Here is a 21,993-nt window from a genome sequence, read left to right on the forward strand (position 1 = left end):
GAATTTGAATTTCACTTTGGTCACATTTTTGTACAATTTTGATGTGAAAAGTCTTCCACGAGCTTGTCCAACACAAGTTACGCATTCAGGGTGGATCAACCAGGATCTGAACATGGGCCTTATGCCATATAAGTAGCTCCAATTTTCGTAATACATCACTATCACACCATCTAAATAACCCTCTGTCAACTCAGCTACTGAATTAAAACTCTGAGCATTAAGTAGGAATGTGTGTCTCTGAGAGTGTGGGTGGAGGCATGCTACAATGTTGCCACTACCGAGCTACATCTCCAATCTCACTACTGTTTTAACACACCTCTGTACATTCAATTAACAACATTAAATTGCATTCTTAACATCATTTAACCTACTTGAAAAACAGCACGCACGCACACAAACATGCGCGTTGCATATAAATTTAATAATAATAATAATAATACTTACTTACTGGCTTTTAAGGAACCCGGAGGTTCATTGCCACCCTCACATAAACCTGCCATAGGTCCCTATCCTGAGTAAGATGAATCCAGTCTCTATCATCATATCCCACCTCCCTCAAATCCATTTTAATATTATCTTCCCATCTATATCTAGGCCTTCCCAAAGGTCTTTTTCCCTCTGGCCTCCCAACTAATATTCTAAATGCATTTCAGGATTCACCCATACGTGCTACATGCCCTGCCCATCTCAAACGTCTGGATTTATTGTTCCTAATTATGTCAGGTGAAGAAAAATATGCGTGCAGTTCTGTGTTGTGTAACTTTCTCCATTTTCCTGTAACTTCATCCCTCTTAGCCCCAAATATTTTCCTAAGCACCTTATTCTCAAACAAACTTAACCTATGTTCCTCTCTCATAGTGAGAGTCCTATTTTCACAACCATATAGAACAACCGGTAATATAACTGTTTTATAAATTCTAACTTTCAGATTTTTTGACAGCAGACTGGATGATAAGAGCTTCTCAACCGAATAATAACAGGCATTTCCCATATTTATTCGGTGTTTAATTTCCTCCTGAGCATCATTTATATTTGTTACTGTTGCTCCAAGATATTTGAACTTCTCCACCTCTTCAAAAGATAAATTTCCTTTTTTTATATTTCCCTTTCGTACAATATTCTCGTCACGAGACATAATCATATACTTTGTCTTTTCGGGATTTACTTCCAAACCTATCTCTTTACTTGCTTCAAGTAAAATTCCCGTGTTTTCCCTGATCCTTTGTGGATTTTCTCTTAACATATTCACGTCATCTGCATAGAAAAGCAGCTGATGTAACCCGTTCAATTCCAAACCATCTCTGTTATCCTGGACTTTCCTAATGGCATAGTCTAGAGCAGAGTTAAAAAGTAAAGGTGGTAGTACATCTCCTTGCTTTAGCCCAAAATTACCAAATAATGGATAGAATTACAATCTGCCCCCCTGAAGGTTTGAATGTCTACTATGCTAGTACGTCTTCTTTTATCTATCAAGATGTGTCAATAATAATAATAATGAACATCGACTATCCAATTTACTAAATGTTCAAACAGAGTGAATAAATTGAAAAACACACATTTTTGGAATTTTGTAATATGAAATTCTCTAAAGTAGGAGATTAACAGGTTCCAGGACTGTTCTTCTGGACCATTCTCCTAAATAAGTAGAAATGCCATTTTTCCAAGGAAGAGAATTAGGACAACATTGTTAGGCAATGAATACTTTTTTTTCACTTGGTTATTTAATGATGCTGTCGTCACTAGGTTATTTAATATCGATGTAATTGGTGATAGTGAGATGGTGTTTGGAAAAATGAGGACGAGAATTCGTAACAGATTAACATTCACCTAACAGTTTGGGGAAGGCGTCAGAAAAAACCAACCAAGTAATTAACCCAAGCGGGAATCGAACCTACATCTGAGCACAAGTCAACATTAGCAAGTCTGAGCTATGCCAGTGGCTATGAAGAAATTGTAGAAAGTCAATAGTATACTTTAAAACCTCCCACCCCCAATTAAAATCTATTCCAATCTAAGTAAAACAATGCAAAATGGATAACTTACTGAACAGCTTTCTGCATTTTCCTGTATATTTCTTCTTCAAACAGCGATATATATAGGTGAATCTTTTGTAATTCTCGAAAGAGAATAATCTATGATGGTGATCTGAAGAAGGAATTATTTTCATAATCAAGAAAATACAATGAAGCAATGCACATAAACAAAACACATTCACTACAAAAGCTGTAACAACCAATATTCACAAATCATAATGAGAAAACCTTCCACAGAATCGCTAATTACTTTTTATCACTGTCTGGAACAGTTTGGGGAAGGCGTCAGAAAAAACCAACCAAGTAATTAACCCAAGCAGGAATCGAACCTACGCCTAAGCACAAGTCCACATTAGCATGTCTGAGCTATGCCAGTGGCTATGAAGAAATTGCAGAAAGTCAATAGCATACTTTAAAACCTCGCACCCCCAATTAAAATCTATTCCAATCTAAGTAGAAGAATGAAAAATGGATAACTTACTCAACAGTTTCCTGCATCTGTCGGTAAATGTCCTCTGTAAAGAGGTATAAGCCTCGAGGATAAATCAGTGTATACAGGCACCTCTTTTGTTAGCCGTGATAGGCTATAATCGATTATTGTTATCTGAAAAAGGAATTACTTTCATAATCAAGAAAATACAATGAAGCAATGCACATGAACAAAACACATTCACTACAAAAGCTGTAACAAACCAATATTCACAAATCATAATGAAGACAACCTTCCACAGAATTGCTAATTACTTTTTATCACTGTCTGGAACAGTTTGGGGAAGGCGTCAGAAAAAACCAACCAAGTAATTAACCCAAGCGGGAATCGAACCTACGCCTGAGCACAAGTCCACATTAGCATGTCTGAGCTATGCCAGTGGCTATGAAGAAATTGCAGAAAGTCAATAGCTTACTTTAAAACCTCGCACCCCCAATTAAAATCTATTCCAATCTAAGTAGAAGAATGAAAAATGGATAACTTACTCAACAGTTTCCTGCATCTGTCGGTAAATGTCCTCTGTAAAGAGGTATAAGCCTCGAGGATAAATCAGTGTATACAGGCACCTCTTTTGTTAGCCGTGATAGGCTATAATCGATTATTGTTATCTGAAAAAGGAATTACTTTCATAATCAAGAAAATACAATGAAGCAATGCACATGAACAAAACACATTCACTACAAAAGCTGTAACAAACCAATATTCACAAATCATAATGAAGACAACCTTCCACAGAATCGCTAATTACTTTTTATCACTGTCTGGAACAGTTTGGGGAAGGCGTCAGAAAAAACCAACCAAGTAATTAACCCAAGCGAGAATCGAACCTACGCCTGAGCACAAGTCCACATTAGCATGTCTGAGCTATGCCAGTGGCTATGAAGAAATTGCAGAAAGTCAATAGCATACTTTAAAACCTCGCACCCCCAATTAAAATCTATTCCAATCTAAGTAGAAGAATGAAAAATGGATAACTTACTCAACAGTTTCCTGCATCTGTCGGTAAATGTCCTCTGTAAAGAGGTATAAGCCTCGAGAATAAATCAGTGTATACAGGCACCTCTTTTGTTAGCCGTGATAGGCTATAATCGATTATTGTTATCTGAAAAAGGAATTACTTTCATAATCAAGAAAATACAATGAAGCAATGCACATGAACAAAACACATTCACTACAAAATCTGTAACAAACCAATATTCACAAATCATAATGAAGACAACCTTCCACAGAATTGCTAATTACTTTTTATCACTGTCTGGAACAGTTTGGGGAAGGCGTCAGAAAAAAACAACCAAGTAATTAACCCAAGCGGGAATCGAACCTACGCCTGAGCACAAGTCCACATTAGCATGTCTGAGCTATGCCAGTGGCTATGAAGAAATTGCAGAAAGTCAATAGCTTACTTTAAAACCTCGCACCCCCAATTAAAATCTATTCCAATCTAAGTAGAAGAATGAAAAATGGATAACTTACTCAACAGTTTCCTGCATCCGTCGGTAAATGTCCTCTGTAAAGAGGTATAAGCCTCGAGGATAAATCAGTGTATACAGGCACCTCTTTTGTTAGCCGTGATAGGCTATAATCGATTATTGTTATCTGAAAAAGGAATTACTTTCATAATCAAGAAAATACAATGAAGCAATGCACATGAACAAAACACATTCACTACAAAAGCTGTAACAAACCAATATTCACAAATCATAATGAAGACAACCTTCCACAGAATCGCTAATTACTTTTTATCACTGTCTGGAACAGTTTGGGGAAGGCGTCAGAAAAAACCAACCAAGTAATTAACCCAAGCGGGAATCGAACCTACGCCTGAGCACAAGTCCACATTAGCATGTCTGAGCTATGCCAGTGGCTATGAAGAAATTGCAGAAAGTCAATAGCATACTTTAAAACCTCGCACCCCCAATTAAAATCTATTCCAATCTAAGTAGAAGAATGAAAAATGGATAACTTACTCAACAGTTTCCTGCATCTGTCGGTAAATGTCCTCTGTAAAGAGGTATAAGCCTCGAGGATAAATCAGTGTATACAGGCACCTCTTTTGTTAGCCGTGATAGGCTATAATCGATTATTGTTATCTGAAAAAGGAATTACTTTCATAATCAAGAAAATACAATGAAGCAATGCACATGAACAAAACACATTCACTACAAAATCTGTAACAAACCAATATTCACAAATCATAATGAAGACAACCTTCCACAGAATTGCTAATTACTTTTTATCACTGTCTGGAACAGTTTGGGGAAGGCGTCAGAAAAAAACAACCAAGTAATTAACCCAAGCGGGAATCGAACCTACGCCTGAGCACAAGTCCACATTAGCATGTCTGAGCTATGCCAGTGGCTATGAAGAAATTGCAGAAAGTCAATAGCTTACTTTAAAACCTCGCACCCCCAATTAAAATCTATTCCAATCTAAGTAGAAGAATGAAAAATGGATAACTTACTCAACAGTTTCCTGCATCCGTCGGTAAATGTCCTCTGTAAAGAGGTATAAGCCTCGAGGATAAATCAGTGTATACAGGCACCTCTTTTGTTAGCCGTGATAGGCTATAATCGATTATTGTTATCTGAAAAAGGAATTACTTTCATAATCAAGAAAATACAATGAAGCAATGCACATGAACAAAACACATTCACTACAAAAGCTGTAACAAACCAATATTCACAAATCATAATGAAGACAACCTTCCACAGAATTGCTAATTACTTTTTATCACTGTCTGGAACAATTTGGGGAAGGCGTCAGAAAAAACCAACCAAGTAATTAACCCAAGCGAGAATCGAACCTACGCCTGAGCACAAGTCCACATTAGCATGTCTGAGCTATGCCAGTGGCTATGAAGAAATTGCAGAAAGTCAATAGCTTACTTTAAAACCTCGCACCCCCAATTAAAATCTATTCCAATCTAAGTAGAAGAATGAAAAATGGATAACTTACTCAACAGTTTCCTGCATCTGTCGGTAAATGTCCTCTGTAAAGAGGTATAAGCCTCGAGGATAAATCAGTGTATACAGGCACCTCTTTTGTTAGCCGTGATAGGCTATAATCGATTATTGTTATCTGAAAAAGGAATTACTTTCATAATCAAGAAAATACAATGAAGCAATGCACATGAACAAAACACATTCACTACAAAAGCTGTAACAAACCAATATTCACAAATCATAATGAAGACAACCTTCCACAGAATCGCTAATTACTTTTTATCATCGTCTGGAACAGTTTGGGGAAGGCGTCAGAAAAAACCAACCAAGTAATTAACCCAAGCGGGAATCGAACCTACGCCTGAGCACAAGTCCACATTAGCATGTCTGAGCTATGCCAGTGGCTATGAAGAAATTGCAGAAAGTCAATAGCATACTTTAAAACCTCGCACCCCCAATTAAAATCTATTCCAATCTAAGTAGAAGAATGAAAAATGGATAACTTACTCAACAGTTTCCTGCATCTGTCGGTAAATGTCCTCTGTAAAGAGGTATAAGCCTCGAGGATAAATCAGTGTATACAGGCACCTCTTTTGTTAGCCGTGATAGGCTATAATCGATTATTGTTATCTGAAAAAGGAATTACTTTCATAATCAAGAAAATACAATGAAGCAATGCACATGAACAAAACACATTCACTAGAAAATCTGTAACAAACCAATATTCACAAATCATAATGAAGACAACCTTCCACAGAATTGCTAATTACTTTTTATCACTGTCTGGAACAGTTTGGGGAAGGCGTCAGAAAAAAACAACCAAGTAATTAACCCAAGCGGGAATCGAACCTACGCCTGAGCACAAGTCCACATTAGCATGTCTGAGCTATGCCAGTGGCTATGAAGAAATTGCAGAAAGTCAATAGCTTACTTTAAAACCTCGCACCCCCAATTAAAATCTATTCCAATCTAAGTAGAAGAATGAAAAATGGATAACTTACTCAACAGTTTCCTGCATCCGTCGGTAAATGTCCTCTGTAAAGAGGTATAAGCCTCGAGGATAAATCAGTGTATACAGGCACCTCTTTTGTTAGCCGTGATAGGCTATAATCGATTATTGTTATCTGAAAAAGGAATTACTTTCATAATCAAGAAAATACAATGAAGCAATGCACATGAACAAAACACATTCACTACAAAAGCTGTAACAAACCAATATTCACAAATCATAATGAAGACAACCTTCCACAGAATTGCTAATTACTTTTTATCACTGTCTGGAACAGTTTGGGGAAGGCGTCAGAAAAAACCAACCAAGTAATTAACCCAAGCGGGAATCGAACCTACGCCTGAGCACAAGTCCACATTAGCATGTCTGAGCTATGCCAGTGGCTATGAAGAAATTGCAGAAAGTCAATAGCATACTTTAAAACCTCGCACCCCCAATTAAAATCTATTCCAATCTAAGTAGAAGAATGAAAAATGGATAACTTACTCAACAGTTTCCTGCATCTGTCGGTAAATGTCCTCTGTAAAGAGGGATAGCCTAGAGGAAAAGTCTGTATATACAGGCACCTCTTTTGTTAGTCGTGATAGGTTTTAATAATCGATGATTGTTATCTGAAAAAGGAATTACTTTCATAATCAAGAAAATACAATGAAGCAATGCACATGAACAAAACACATTCACTACAAAAGCTGTAACAAACCAATATTCACAAATCATAATGAAAACAACCTTCCACAGAATCGCTAATTATTTTTTATCACCGTCTGGAACTGTTATTGATGGTATTATCCAAAGAATGAATATTGGTGCAAGAGATCTATTAATGAGCTTATATCGAAACATTCCCTTAAACTGCTCTCATTGTTGGATCCTCACAGAAAACCGACAAATATAAAAAATTAACTGCCCATACTAACTGCAAAGTTGCGAAATTGAGGGCTGCATGAAAGATTATCGAAAACTTCATTAGTCTCAGACCTTGAGTAGCACAGAGCTTATTCAGCCGCCCCTCTAACAGCTGTTCATATTGACTGTCATTTTATGATGATGGTTGCCTTGTAATCACAGAAAACCAAACTGAAGAGCACAGAATAATTAGAATAATATTGCTATAGCTGTTCTCTTGACCAAAATATAGTGTGGTAATCGACCAGGTTCAGTTGTACAATCGATACTTAGCGCGGCACACTTGCACACACTATCGGATGCAGTAGACAATTTCAGTTATTCTATTAGCTTTCGTAATGAAGTAATGACGAAACTATGACGTATATTTTTTTCTCTGTAAGCAAAATCCTAATGTGAACACAAGCATGTGGCTGTCAGTGGCGGCTATTCAGGTGAAGTAGGTGAGGGCCACCTTCATCCCATTTTTCGTGCTTTAGTAAAATAATTATATTTTATCAATAAATTAAAAAAAAATGCATTCCTCACTAATCCATATTTTGCTCTACTTTTTAATCTGTCTTGTACGGCTTAATCCACTCCTTCTGGAATACTTCAGAAGAACCCTCCCACCAGTCAGGCCACGTGGCTAGCAGACGAGGTAGTGAGGGATGTGGATACTGAAGGTCCGAATAAGACTTTCCTTCTTACCTTCAGTAAACAACCCGGTTGCCATAACAACGACTTGCTTACTGTGAATTGCTGGCCCTTTCTGGGAGGCTATTATGAAAGTCTGTTAAAGAGCCGTTCATCTGGTTTCTTTCTTCTCGGAAAACAGAATCACTGTCTTGTAGGAACAGAGTGGCAAATTGTAATATTTTGCAACTAAATAAGAGAACATAAAATATTGTGAAAAGAAATTAAATATTGTTTAAATATAAGATATAACATAATTGTTGCTATTTACTGTGGATGGGCTTCGAGATTGGCCGCTGTATATCACATAACAATTACTAGTATTAATCTATGGTTCCATCTAGCAATTTCTCGTCTTCTACAGCTTTTCTTGTCTTATGAAGGTCTAAAGTAATATTTCTTTAGATTTGACTCTAGATGAACTTTCCTATATTTCTCAATGAAGTCTTTTACATATTTATTTCCCACTTTGTTAATTGGCAAATACTATCATGAAACACAAGTCACGAACAAATTCAATTCGATTATATTTGAGTGTAATCCAAAAGCTGAGGACATATCTCAATTATTCTTGTTTGACTTACAGGACATATCTTGTCATCTCTATGATCTTTTCCTATTTTATAGAAAAATATTTCTTCCTAATTTGCTGTACAGATGTAGTGAATGTAGAATGCTTCGCATTTTGTGCTTCTGGCAAGTTAGCTGCGCAAGTAGGTATTCCAATCAACTAATTAATGTAAGGGAAAAGTAATTAAATAAGAGAACATGGCTGTGTTTATTTTCTTGTTTAAGACAGCTAATTGTCCTTGTTAGTAAATTGCGTCATTTTAACCACGTATCGTGATCGAAAGGGACCAAACACGCCGGGCAGCAATATCATGTAATGCGCCCCGACTGTACTACATGCCCCTCCTTCATGACATCTTCACCATACACTAACTCCTCCAATCTGGTGACTAGGTGCCCCATGTTCGAGCTCTAGTACTAAAAACAAGAAGGGTAACTGGCTCACTGTTAAATTCTGAGCATTAGATAAATAAAATTAGAAATATATGTGAATTTCAATTAAAAATGAAACAATACTGACCTTCTTAATCATCATTCAGTGCCATGGCTACATCATATGCACTTTTGTGCTCGAAAATGGAGCTTCGGATTCTATTTAATTCATCAAGGCTACTGTTGTGGAACCTTGTGCAATGTCCACTATAATTTGCATTGCACAATTGTTCCACAAAAGCGCCCATTCACAATACATTTGTAAATGGACAGTATCGTCCCCAATCGTCTCTGAAATAAAGAAGAAACATGAAACAATTAATTCTGTATCAATAATACCATTCAATGTTAAAAATTAACATTACTCACGTCATACACATATAAAAGCATGAATTACAATGTATAATACAAAAAAAAACCATAACGAATTTCAGTTTCCCACAGAAGTCTATGCGTCCATGCCTGCACATGCACATATTAGTCCGAACATCCAATTAATGCCCAGGCAGAAGGGTCTGTGTTGGTCATATCTTTCTTTGCGCACATCAATACTTGTAATACCAAGCAGTGTTGTCACATTTTCGTTGCAAAGATTATTCCTGGTTACAATAATTATTATTTTTATACCGACATTGATTTCTACCACCACCATCAACAGTTAATAAATGTTAAGCTATAAGATTATTTTTTACTAACCTTGTTCATCATCAATCAACTCCAGATACGACAACATTGGTTTTTCTAGTGTTGTCGGATTTAATTGATTAATCAATCACCTTCTGTTGTAAAATTCATCGATCAAAAAATTTTAATTGAATGATTGAGTCGATTAAAATTAATTGGTTGTACTTGATTATTAATTATTATTTTGTTAATGCAAACTCAGAGTAAAAATTTCGACAATATTCGTCTCTCAGAAATTGCTTACTTCAAATACGATAATACCGTTATTTTGTAACTGCAAAGCAGATAGCAGGTAGCATAGGGCAAATCTTTGAACAAACACTCCAGAAAGAGATTGAGATATGAGGACAGTGACCTGGTCTACCCCTACTGAAAGTTTAAGTCAGTTTGTCAGTTCGTCGTCCTACCATACATACTTTTCTGGAATTCGCCCCCCTCATCCCTTAGCCATGGCTACACTGTGTGCAAGTGAAAGAGTATCTATCTTCTTCTCTTTCTAAAATTTTATAGCCCGATTACAATAGGGGCCAGTCTGCTGTTCTGTTGTAGTTTCTTCACTGAGTTCCTAGATGAAGCTTGTGTGTTTAGTTTGCTAAAGAAAAAAATCAGATTTCTGTGGTCTGTGAAAAAAGTGAAAACTCCATTATACCATAAGCCTATGAGAATTTGAATTTCACTTTGGTCACATTTTTGTACAATTTTGATGTGAAAAGTCTTCCACGAGCTTGTCCAACACAAGTTACGCATTCAGGGTGGATCAACCAGGATCTGAACATGGGCCTTATGCCATATAAGTAGCTCCAATTTTCGTAATACATCACTATCACACCATCTAAATAACCCTCTGTCAACTCAGCTACTGAATTAAAACTCTGAGCATTAAGTAGGAATGTGTGTCTCTGAGAGTGTGGGTGGAGGCATGCTACAATGTTGCCACTACCGAGCTACATCTCCAATCTCACTACTGTTTTAACACACCTCTGTACATTCAATTAACAACATTAAATTGCATTCTTAACATCATTTAACCTACTTGAAAAACAGCACGCACGCACACAAACATGCGCGTTGCATATAAATTTAATAATAATAATAATAATAATACTTACTTACTGGCTTTTAAGGAACCCGGAGGTTCATTGCCACCCTCACATAAACCTGCCATAGGTCCCTATCCTGAGTAAGATGAATCCAGTCTCTATCATCATATCCCACCTCCCTCAAATCCATTTTAATATTATCTTCCCATCTATATCTAGGCCTTCCCAAAGGTCTTTTTCCCTCTGGCCTCCCAACTAATATTCTAAATGCATTTCAGGATTCACCCATACGTGCTACATGCCCTGCCCATCTCAAACGTCTGGATTTATTGTTCCTAATTATGTCAGGTGAAGAAAAATATGCGTGCAGTTCTGTGTTGTGTAACTTTCTCCATTTTCCTGTAACTTCATCCCTCTTAGCCCCAAATATTTTCCTAAGCACCTTATTCTCAAACAACCTTAACCTATGTTCCTCTCTCATAGTGAGAGTCCAATTTTCACAACCATAAAGAACAACCGGTAATATAACTGTTTTATAAATTCTAACTTTCAGATTTTTTGACAGCAGACTGGATGATAAAAGCTCCTCAACCGAATAATAACAGGCATTTCCCATGTTTATTCGGTGTTTAATTTCCTCCTGAGTATCATTTATATTTGTTACTGTTGTTCCCAGGTATTTGAATTTTTCCACCTCTTCAAAGGATAAATTTCCAATTTTTATATTTCCTTCTCATCACAAGACATAATCATACACTTTGTCTTTTCGGGATTTACTTCCAAACCTATCTCTTTACTTGCTTCAAGTAAAATTCCTGTGTTCTCCCTAATCCTTTCTGGATTTTCTCTTAACATATTGACGTCATCCGCAATGACAAGCAGCTGATGTAACCTGTTCAATTCCAAACCCTCTCTGTTATCCTGGACTTTCCTAATGGCATAGTCTAAAGCAAAGTTAAAAAGTAAAAGTGATAGTGCATCTCCTTGCTTTAGCCCACAGTGAATTGGAAACGCATCTGATAGAAACTGACCTATACGGACTGTGCTGTATGTTTAACTGAGACACATTTTAATTAATCGAACTAGTTTGTTGGGAATACCAAATTCAATAAGAAAATCATATAAAACTTCTCTCTTAACCGAGTCATATGCCTTTTTGAAATTTATGAATAACTGATGTACTATACCCTTATACTCCCATTTTTTCTCCATTATCTGTCGAATACAAAATATCTGATCAATAGTTGATCTATTACGCCTAAAACCACACTGATGATGTCCAATAATTTCATCTACATGTGGAGTTAATCTTCTCAAAAGAATATTGGTCAAAATTTTGTACGACTTGAACAAAAGTGATATTCCTCGAAAGTTACTACAGTTAGTCTTGTCCTCCTTGTACTCCTCTTGTACGATTATGGACTACTTCCATTGCTCTGGTACAATTTCCTTTTCCCAAATAGCAAGTACAAGCTTATAAATTTCGTTAGATAATGCACTTCCACCCTCTTGTATTAATTCTGCTGGAATTTGATCGGTTCCTGGAGACATAATTTTTAAGATTTCCTATAGCAATTTCGACTTCAGAAAGTGTGGGTTCGGGTATAAATGGCTCAGCAGTTACGTGCTCTCTCTTCTCACTTTATAGATCTCTTGGATATGGAACAACAAGTTTTGATGATGAAATCATTGCAATAAGTGAAAGCCTCAGGAATCTTCTATGCCACATCAATAAATTTAGGAATGCAGTTATGTTGTCAGACTCCAAAGCAGCTATTCTATCAACAGTCTCTATACACACACCTTCATCTCAAACAGCAGAAATAACTAAAATGTTCTCTCAATTAAGATCACTCAATAAAAGAATTGTATTCCAATGGATACCATCTCATTGTGGAATCCTGGGAACCGAGAATGCGGATGCTTTAGCAAAGAAGGGCAGCACTACTACTTACAGACCTGTTACTAAATCTACGTATTACTCTGTGAAAAGATTTATTAAATCTACATACTTAGACTTTAACAAACAAAATTTGATAACACAATCCCAAGGGAAAAAATGGAACTCTCTGCATCAAACTCCAGAGTTAATTCCAGATTTACCACGAAAATCGTCTGTAGCTGCATTTAGATTGGCAACAGGCCATGATTGTTTGGCCAAACACCTGCATAGAATTGGAATATATCAGTCCCCTAACTGCCCATTGTGCAACTCAAACCAAGAAATGGATTCGGAACATCTCAAAATCTGTGCTTCAGTGGCTGATCATGATAATATCTTTGAAAAATATTGGAGTGCAAGGGGTCAAATGACTTTATTGTCAAACGCCTGACATTAGAAACAACATATTGTATTACGTATGTAATGTAGGATCTAAATCTACATTTATTATAGTATATGATTTGTATATACATATATATATATATATATATATATATATATATATATATATATATATCTGTGGTGTTCGGGTAAAGGGGTGTAAGTCATTTTTTTTGTGCAGATGGAATTTTGTTCCCCATATGAACATACAAGTTAAATTATTATACAAGTGGGTGTGGAAAAATCAAAGAATACTAGCAGTTGATGTGTTTTCTTTGTGTAGGAAATTATTTGTAATAAGGGTTCCAAGTTTAATTTTGATTTATCTCCGAACTCATTTTTATGACATCTCCATTTACCTAAACACCACAGAATTATAGAGTGCTTAAAAACAATGTCGCATATTTTTATAGGAAATAGTATAGGTCGAAACTAGGAAACGGTTCCTATAAACATATGTTCGGAAACAAATATCTGTTCAGATATGACCCATGTTGTATACCATATTTATGATTTACATCAACACACTCCCAGATCTGGACGATTAGCCTCTCTCTGAGCGCTATTGCACGTTTAACCTTCAATTGGAGGGACAATATTTTCTATGATGCAATCAATTGCGGGAGTAGGAGACAGGTAACTAGCTCAAGCTAACACGAATCGCCCAGCCCATCCCTGCACTAAGCCATTAATATTAAATATTATGAGGTTGATATATAATGTGTAGGAATGGTTCTGATATTGTGAACCAGCATACAGTATATCAAGAATATTTCTGATTTTATTGAACAAGTATAATTGCCAAACAACCAGCAGCAATTCTGTTTTCGTCTGTCATTACAGGCTACACTTTGACTGTCAGTGCTACAAGGTCAAGTAGATCGCTCTTGCGCCAGAGAATCCAGCGCGAATTTCATAGCGACATGTAAACATGTGCTGCAAGATCTTCATGCCAGCTTCTAGCACTATACAAAAAATGGCAAATAGCACGCTATTCTGGCCATGTGTGTAAACAGGATGTGATATTTCTGTTGCACTATTAAAAATAGCGCACTATATAATTAGCATCGTGGACGAGTACCTATAGTCTTTCTCTTAGTTCTCCAATTACCAAATAATGGATAGAATTACAATCTGCCCCCCTGAAGGTTCGAATGTCTACTATGCTAGTACGTCTCCTTTTATCTATCAAGATGTGTCAATAATAATAATGATAATAATAATAATAATAATAACAATAATGATAATAATAATAATGATAATAATAATAATAATAATAATAATAAGAATGAACATCGACTATCCAATTTACTAAATGTTCAAACAGAGTGAATAAATTGAAAAACACACATTTTTGGAATTTTTTAATATGAAGTTCTCTAAAGTAGGAGATTAACGGGTACCAGTGCTGTTCTTCTGGACCATTCTCCTAAATAAGTAGAAATGCCATTTTTCCAAGGAAAATAATTAGGACAACATTGTTAGGCAATTAATAGTTTTTTTTTTTTACTTGCTTATTTAATGACGCTGTCGTCACTAGGTTATTTAATATCGATGTAATTGGTGATAGTGAGATGGTATTTGGCAAGATGAGGCCGAGAATTCGTAACAGATTGACATTCACCTAACAGTTTGGGGAAGGCGTCAGAAAAAACCAACCAAGTTATTAACCCAAGCGGGAATCGAACCTACGCCTGAGCATAAGTCCACATTAGCATGTCTGAGCTATGCCAGTGGCTATGAAGAAATAAAGTCAATAGCATGCTTTAAAACCTCGCACCCCCAATTAAAATCTATTCCAATCTAAGTAGAAGAATGAAAAATGGATAACTTACTGAACAGTTTTCTGCATTTGGCTGCAAATTTTTTCTTTAAAGAGAGTTATCCTTGATGACAGATCTGTGTAAATAACTGACTCTTTAGTTATTCTCGATAACGAATAATCAATGATTGTGACCTGAAAAAGGAATAAACTTTCATAATGAAGAAAATACAATGAAGCAATGCACATGAACAAAACACATTCCCTACAAAAGCTGTAACAAACCAATATTCACAAATCATAATGAAGACAACCTTCCACAGAATCGCTAATTACTTTTTATCACTGTCTGGAACAGTTTGGGGAAGGCGTCAGAAAAAACCAACCAAGTAATTAACCCAAGCGGGAATCGAACCTATGCCTGAGGACAAGTCCACATTAGCATGTCTGAGCTATGCCAGTGGCTATGAAGAAATTGCAGAAAGTCAATAGCATACTTTAAAACCTCGCACCCCCAATTAAAATCTATTCCAATCTAAGTAAAAGAATGCAAAATGGATAACTTACTGAACAGTTTCCTGCATTTTGCTATGTATCTCTTCTTCAAACAGCGATAACCTGGATGATAAATCTGTATATATAACTGTATCTTTCGTAATTCTCGAAAGAGAATAATCTATGATGGTGCTCTGAAAAAGGAATTATTTTCATAATCAAGAAAATACAGTGAAGCAATGTGCATGAACAAAACACATTCACTACAAAAGCTGTAACAAACCAATATTCACAAATCATAATGAAGACAACCTTCCACAGAATCGCTAATTACTTTTTATCACTGTCTGGAACAGTTTGGGGAAGGCGTCAGAAAAAACCAACCAAGTAATTAACCCAAGCGGGAATCGAACCTACGCCTGAGCACAAGTCCACATTAGCATGTCTGAGCTATGCCAGTGGCTATGAAGAAATTGCAGAAAGTCAATAGCATACTTTAAAACCTCGCACCCCCAATTAAAATCTATTCCAATCTAAGTAGAAGAATGAAAAATGGATAACTTACTCAACAGTTTCCTGCATCTGTCGGTAAATGTCCTCTGTAAAGAGGGATAGCCTAGAGTCTGTATATACAGGCACCTCTTTTGTTAGTCGTGATAGGCTATAATCGATGATTGTTATCTGAAAAAGGAATTACTTTCATAATCAAGAAAATACAATGAAGCAATGCACATGAACAAAACACATTCACTACAAAAGCTGTAACAAACCAATATTCACAAATCATAATGAAGACAACCTTCCACAGAATCGCTAATTACTTTTTATCCTGTCTGGAACTGTTATTAATGGTATTATCCAAAAGAATGAATATTTGTGCAAGAGGACTATTAATGAGCCTATATTGAAACCTTCTCTTAAACTGCTCACATTGTTGGATCCTCACAGAAAACCGACAAATATAAAAAATTAACTGCACAGTTGTTAAATAGAGGACTGCATGAAAGATTATAGAAAAATTCATTAGTCTCAGGCCTTGAGTAGCCCCATTACAAGTGCATGTTTTGCATCCCATGATTTCATATTTCCGAATTCTTTAAATTTTGCTTTTCGCAACTCATCGTCTTTCAAGTGTTCTTCCCATTATACTCTTTTCCTCCTGTTCTTAACATCTTACTAGCCATCCTTTTAAATTGCTTTGTTTTCTGCTTATAATTTTTTTCGGATAAAAATTCTGACCATTCAGTGGAAATTCATTTTCTTTGATAGAGATTTCTTCACTGGCTGATACATTATTCTCACTGCCATTGTCTCTAATTATTAGATTATTCTCTGTCACGATGAATTTTTTTCACCTCTTGTATAATTTATATTTTCTTCATCAATGCTGAATTCAGAAACTGCATTTTCTTTCTCTCTTCCATTCCTGTTGCTTTCCATTGCAGCCGGTTCATCAAGCAAAAAGCTATATAAATTTTAAGTAGTTCTTGGCGACTCTTCCTCTTCATTTACGTTATCTATGCTATTTGGATCATCCATTCACTTCCAATTTGACTGATAGAACTATCAGGTAGCATATCACTCTTTTCTTGATTTATTCTTTCTGCAATTAATACGCATTGTGAAAGCTTAGAAAGTGATTCCAAGGGAAAAGAAAAATCTATATTCCAGTCAGTAACAACAAATCTTGACCAATGACTCGAACAGCTGATGATGATGCTTCACTTCGATTATCCTCGTCATATCTTACAGGTTCTCCTTCCGAAATATGGTAGAAATATCGAGTACTCACTTTGATCTTTTACATAAAAGCGCTTTTTATTTGACACTTTTGTTTTACACTAAAAGCACGATTTTAAGATCAGACACTATAGATGGATACTGTATAAAATTAAATAGCTTTTAATGTCGTTTATAAACAAATTAATAAGCATACTGGACTATATAATTCACCCTGTAAACTCTATTTCAGATACTTGTCCACTCTCGCTCTTGAAACATCCCTGTACATTATTGATGCTCCTACAGATTTAAGGAGTATTAACGTACTAAAGTTACGACAGACGTATTGGTTACTATTCATTATAATTCCTGTTGTATTATTTAACTGTATCCCTTACCTTTATGGAAAATTATTGTACATCCTACTCAGATATTTGGAACACAGTTACGGTCATTCACAAGCAACAAGTATAAAAAAAAGTATTTAATTTGTGTCAGTCTCGGTTAATATAAGGTAAGAAACGCAAAACGCTTTAAACATAATTAATAAAATTTTATATTAAAAGACCAGTCCCGAAAATCCCTATATTTGCATACTTTATTTTTAAAAATCTCTTTCTCACTTTTGGCACTCTATGAGATTATTCCCTCGGTCTGGCAACACGCTCAATTATCGCTTTAACAGAGCAAAATCAAATTCTTTATCTCACATAGCATCAAGAAGTTTAATACAAACGTAGTAAGCTGGAAGAAAAATCTACTATGTGGAAGGTCAATCCACATGGCAGATATGCGCTTTCAACAACCAGCGCATATACGAATATGCTATGTGGGCACTTTCACATAGCATATGTGGGAATCGTGATTTACGCCCTTATGATCGACTTTCGCCATATAATTGATATGTGAAACGATGCAGGATGAAGTAACTTGTTAAGTGGTACCAAAATCTTAAAATCCACAATTTCTCCACATAGCAGGTTTTGACTTGACAGCGACGATATACAGTCATGAAGCTCAATACGTAATAAATATGCATCCATAGATAGTTCTAACTACTAGGATCGCAACTATCACCTCATTACAGACAATGCGAAATAGTACCTGCCAGTAGCGGCCGGTGATCAAAATCCTCGGTGAGGCCAGATGCAACTAGTTTAAGTGCCTCCGATAGGAAATGTTTGTTTATGATATTAATTATTATTGTTATTATATTATTAATATCATTATTACTGTATTATTATTATTATTATTATTATTACTATTATTAGTCTATTCTTATTACTATCAATGAAAAATAATAATTTCGCTCACCAAATAAGCTGTTATGCTCTGAGTTTCAGTGATTGTTTCAGTGTGATGAAGCATCCCATATTATGTGTTGAAATTCCCCTTTCTTTCTTTTCTTTTTATTTTTTTCCTTTGACAGCAACAAACAAGGCCAAGAGAAGTTTATTTTGCCTCACATTACCACATAACCATTTATGTTGTCCATACCAGGATGCAATAGAAACTCGCGTTTTAAGATTATGTGTCAGAAAAATTATCAGCGATGTCGTAGGTATCTCGGTAGTCTCTCTCTTTATTTAAAACTTCCTTTCTTTCAGTATTATTTCTTCTCGAAAAAGGACACTCTAACAATGAATTAACTGCACCAGCATTATTTCTCTCATTTGTTTCTGTTTATATTTTCCCGAAATACATAACAACATTGGCCCAGATTCACTACAGTACTACGAAGTACAATAGTAGAACACCCTCGCTCATATGTCATAAACTGAGATATAAGAGGAGAGAATCTCAAGTGGGTTTCTGCCTGCCAAAGAGCTGGAATTTTGTTATTTATGGCCTAGTCAGGAAGACAAGTCACCACTGCTATTCCCACCCCACTCTACCCTTGAGGCCGGCCCATGGATGGGAGAAGTGAAACCTGACCAGGCCAGCCGAATTGTGCCTCAGCTATAACGTTTTAAGCGTAAACTCAAAGCCCGCGAAAGGACATGAAATGCATTAAGCCAAACCCGGCACGAACGATTCTGGCCTCAGGAACAAATTTTACTGCAAAACAGGTCTATATACATCACAAGCCAGACCTGGCACGAGCGATCCCGGCCTCAGGAACAAATTTTATTGCAAAACAGGTCTATATACCTCACAAAGTTTTCAAATGCTTCTACAGCGATATATGCTTCATTCAAATAACTAATACATTATATAAAAACACAAAATTTGATTTCAGTTAAGCCAAGTGACTGAGGCCCGGCCTCACTTGCCTCATTCAATCAGCTGCCACTGGTACCTGCACAGTCTATTGTTCCTAGCACCCTCATCAACTCAAGCTTCATGACTGTATAATATACTAGACTATGATATGTCCTCTGCATGCTCTGTGTGAGGTTACTATACATAAGAGTGGAAATCCTCTCAAAAGTGGAGAGAAAGAAATAGTGTTGAATGTACGGTATATAATAAGTTAAGTGAGTTGAATCCAATTAATTAATTTTACAAAGTAACAGTTTCCTAAGCAAACCAATGCATAGTAGTGAGGTTAGGTCTACTTTGCTGAGTAACGGGAAATGTTTAACACGAAACAGAATATATAACAGTAGGCGGGATCACTTACTGAGAATCTATGGCGCCAAAATGCAGCCAATCAAGCCTTACTTCAGTCATGTGCCATTGTTTACTGCAGGATTATTCTTACAACGAAAAGATTATACACTGGTCAAAAAAAGTTAAGCATAATTAGGCATATAACGGTTTTTATTAATTAAAATAAAATAGATAAATTATAATTGGGTTTCTTGGTTCCACAGAATAAACTTAAAAGTAGAAATACACTATTTGTTAACAATGGACTCAATATGAAATGAAAAAGTTGCATTGTTTGGAAACAATGGAAAAGATAAGGGAAGTTGAAATTCGTACATCATCAAAGAAAAGGAAATGGTGCTTTCAGTACCCTGTTTAATAACGTGTTGGTCCTCCACGAACCCTGAGGCACTCTTGTATACGACGGGGCATACTCACTACCAACGCATCTAAGCTCTCCTGAGGCAAATTGTCCCATTCTTCCAAGGCAGCATTCCTGAGTTCTTGAATCGTTAATGGGTGATGTGGACGATTGGAAATGGCTCTCCTGAGAAAGCTCCATGCATGCTCTATGCAGTTCATATCCGGTGAGCATGCTGGCCAATCCATTCTTCGGATCCCATGTTCTACCAGATACCGCTGCACGCGATGAGGCCGAGCACTATCGTCCTGTAGAGTGAACCCTTCTCCTACAGTCTCTGCAAAACCACTTACTATGGGTTGGAGGATGTTGTTCTCATACACGGAAGCAGTCATGTTTCCCTCTATTGAAAACAGTGGTGTGCGGCAGCCAAACATGACACGTGCCCAAAACAAGATTGAACCACCAAACTGTTGGTGACGTTCCATGGTCATTGAGGGATGATTTCGTTCCCCTGTTTGTCTCCATACGCGAATAGAGTTGTTGTCAGGGTGTAGGCCCATTCTCACTTCGTCTGAGAATAAAGTTCTGGTCCATTGGTCTCGTGTCCAATTCTCATGTGCTCTAGCCCATCTTGCACGAGCACCCCTGTAATGTGAATGGAGTGCTGGAGTCTTGAGTGGTCTTCGAGCATACAACCCTATGTCATGAAGTCTATTGCGCACAGTTTGGCTACTTGCAACAACACCAGTGGCTTCGCGCAGGTCATGGCGCAGAGTTGTAGCTGAGGCTATAGGGTTCCTACGTGCAGATAACCTTACATACCGGTCCTGACCTGGTGTTGTTTTGTGTGGACGGCCCTTGCGAGGTCGATCTGCTATTGACTGGAATTTTCTCCACAGTCTGGAGACAATACTCTGATTCACATGAAGGATGTTAGCAACATCAACTTGTCTCATGTTTTGTTCCATCAAAGTGATGATTTTGATGCGGTCTGCCATTGTAAGGTTGTTCCGAGCCATTGTACTGCACTATGAAGCAAAACGACACTGATTGAACTTTGCTCGAATTACAGGCTTTGTTTACTAGCCGTGATTTGGATGTTACCTAGTGATGCAGGATAAAACAAATGAAAGAGTTTGAATTGGTAAACATAATACGTGCCACATAAAACCAAAAGAAACATAAATATCAGGCATTATTGGGTAAACTGGAAATATGCTTAACTTTTTTTGACCAGTGTAGTTGTGTTACAGTTGTACTGTTATACATGATGTATGTAGTGATTATTAGGAAGAAATTTACACATGTCTATAAACGAGCTATTCATTGTGTAAGTATAAGACAGTTAACGTCTGTATGAGTTTTTATTAGTAAGATTGGTTGAGTATACAACCTTATCTCGCATGTCACATGACAGGGTAGGTTTTGATGGAGCATGATAACTTAACTATTGTCTCCAAATATGCGGTGCTGTTTTTTAATTCAAGCAAGTTTTGAAATTCTTATACAGAGCAAGTCAAACCTAAGTTACTAGCATTCTCACTAAGCCAATCTCAGTTAATTCTCTGAACTGTATTGAGAGATACAGTATCTTCAATTATGATTACATACACAGTACAGAATCACATTTTCCTTGTTGAAACGTATCTACTGAGGAAGAAGTCATACAAGATGTGTTTACATATCTTATAACAGCATTTCCCGAGGCTGCACAACCATCAGAACATTGTGTTGTTAAATTATTTAATAAGTGGGGAGTTCTCGATAATAAGAATTGAGGCGCTGACATGGGAAAGGTAGTAACTGCCAAAAACAAAATTTTTCCCGGGGAAGCAAAAAACAAATTTATGAACACTTTCTCACTTACATTATTACAGAAACTACTTTAAATGAAAGCCATAAACTCATGTTTGTGTTACATATGAAATTTGAAAGGTCTGGCACAGATTTATCT

The 21,993-nt window shown here is 36.5% G+C and overlaps 1 protein-coding gene across 1 annotated transcript in view; it reads right to left on the bottom strand.

Annotated features, from left to right (window-relative positions):
• The window catches only part of LOC138716245 (uncharacterized), a 61,107-nt gene that overhangs the window by 18,105 nt on the left and 21,009 nt on the right, over nucleotides 1-21,993 (bottom strand). Inside the window, exons 9-22 of the mRNA XM_069849142.1 lie at nucleotides 15,927-16,042; nucleotides 14,940-15,061; nucleotides 9,146-9,348; nucleotides 6,961-7,085; nucleotides 6,467-6,589; nucleotides 5,973-6,095; nucleotides 5,479-5,601; nucleotides 4,985-5,107; nucleotides 4,491-4,613; nucleotides 3,997-4,119; nucleotides 3,503-3,625; nucleotides 3,009-3,131; nucleotides 2,515-2,637; nucleotides 2,044-2,145 (exon numbers count right to left, since the gene is read on the bottom strand). The gene's annotated coding sequence lies outside the window, so the exon portion shown is untranslated. The remainder of the gene's footprint in view (nucleotides 1-2,043; nucleotides 2,146-2,514; nucleotides 2,638-3,008; nucleotides 3,132-3,502; nucleotides 3,626-3,996; nucleotides 4,120-4,490; nucleotides 4,614-4,984; nucleotides 5,108-5,478; nucleotides 5,602-5,972; nucleotides 6,096-6,466; nucleotides 6,590-6,960; nucleotides 7,086-9,145; nucleotides 9,349-14,939; nucleotides 15,062-15,926; nucleotides 16,043-21,993) is intronic.

The sequence above is a fragment of the Periplaneta americana genome, chromosome 1 (genome assembly GCF_040183065.1).
Source record: "Periplaneta americana isolate PAMFEO1 chromosome 1, P.americana_PAMFEO1_priV1, whole genome shotgun sequence".
Taxonomy (NCBI): Eukaryota; Metazoa; Arthropoda; class Insecta; order Blattodea; family Blattidae; genus Periplaneta; species Periplaneta americana.